Source organism: Micropterus dolomieu, linkage group LG23 (genome assembly GCF_021292245.1).
Source record: "Micropterus dolomieu isolate WLL.071019.BEF.003 ecotype Adirondacks linkage group LG23, ASM2129224v1, whole genome shotgun sequence".
Classification (NCBI taxonomy): Eukaryota; Metazoa; Chordata; class Actinopteri; order Centrarchiformes; family Centrarchidae; genus Micropterus; species Micropterus dolomieu.
The window spans coordinates 3,866,260-3,868,088 of record NC_060172.1 but is presented as its reverse complement, the minus strand read 5'-3'; positions in this window follow the sequence as shown (position 1 = coordinate 3,868,088).

The window sequence follows — 1,829 nt, the reverse complement described above, 5'->3', positions numbered from 1 at the left end:
TAATAATACGCCAACAATATGCCAACAATTTGCCAACATCACGCCAATAATACGCCAACATCCAACACGCCAACATCTCGGCAACATGACGCCAATAATACGCCAACATCACGGCAATAATACGCCGACATCACGGCAATTATAAGCCGACATCACACCAACAATACGCCATCATGCCAACAATACGCCAACATCACGGCAATAATACGCCGACATCACACCAACAATACGCCATCATGCCAACAATACGCCAACATCACGGCAATAATACGCCGACATCACGGCAACATCACAGCGAAATCATGCTAATAATACGCCAACAATATGCCAACAATTTGCCAACATCACGCCAATAATACGCCAACATCCAACACGCCAACATCTCGGCAACATGACGCCAATAATACGCCAACATCACGGCAATAATACGCCGACATCACGGCAATTATAAGCCGACATCACACCAACAATACGCCATCATGCCAACAATACGCCAACATCACGGCAATAATATGCCGACATCACACCAACAATACGCCATCATGCCAACAATACGCCAACATCACGGCAATAATACGCCGACATCTCGGCAACATCACAGCGAAATCATGCCAATAATACGCCAACAATATGCCAACAATATGCCAACATCACGCCAATAATACGCCAACATCCAACACGCCAACATCTCGGCAACATGACGCCAACATCTCGGCAACATGACGCCAACATCTCGGCAACATGACGCCAATAATACGCCGACATGACGCCAATAATACGCCGACATTACGCCAATAATACGCCGACATTACGCCAATAATACGCCGACATTACGCCAATAATACGCCGACATTACGCCGACATCACGCCAATAATACGCCAACACGCCAACAACACGGCAACAACACGCGATCTGTGTTCGTGAATCATTTTCTGTTTTATGCGACTGAATGTGTGGCTCCAGAGTTCCTGTTTTAGTTATTGATGATCAAACTCTCGGCCCGTCGCTCTTTAATGTGCCCCCCCTTATTTATCTGAGCTGCTTCATCCTTAATCACCCGCCCGTTCGCTCAGGTCAGCTGACAAACTTCTCCTGAGAGCGCCTAAAACCCCTCGCAAACTTAAAGGGACCGTGCTTTTGCCTGTTACCATCAGACCCGCTTCCTGTCTGATTTTAAAACTTGTCTTCAAACCCATCTCTTCATCTGGCTTTTGACCTTTGACCCTTGGAGGAACTCATTTGTTAGTGTTTTAACGGTGTACGTTACGTGTATGTGATAACCTGTAAATTGATGTTTGCTTTTTTTATATCTCTGTACAGCACTGATTGTGCTCAGTAAATACATTTTGATTGATTGTTGTCGCTGGGCGGAGCTGTAACCGCGTCTGTCTCCCTGTCAGGGTCTGAAGGACCTGGCGATCTCAGACTGCACCAGAGGTGAGTGATGACATCGTTCTGTAGGCTAACGGCAGCAGGGGGTCACCGATCGATCTGTGTACTGATTGGTCGTCTTGTTGCCGTAGCGATAGAGTTGAATCCTGACTACGTGCGGGCGCTGCTGAGGAGGGCGGAGCTTTACGAGCAGACGGAGAAGCTGGACGAGGCGCTGGAGGACTACAAGAAGGTTCTGGACCGAGACCCGAACCAGACCAGCGCCAGGCAGGCCTGCATGGTGAGTTCACTGACTGCTGGGACATCACACGGGTCTGTTAGTGACAGAAACGGGAGGGCGCAGCTGGCCTCATTTGTTTATGTCGGAGATCAGGTTTCATTTAGATGATATTTCATATAACAGCCAATCACATGATGAAAGATCCTCTGCTCAGAC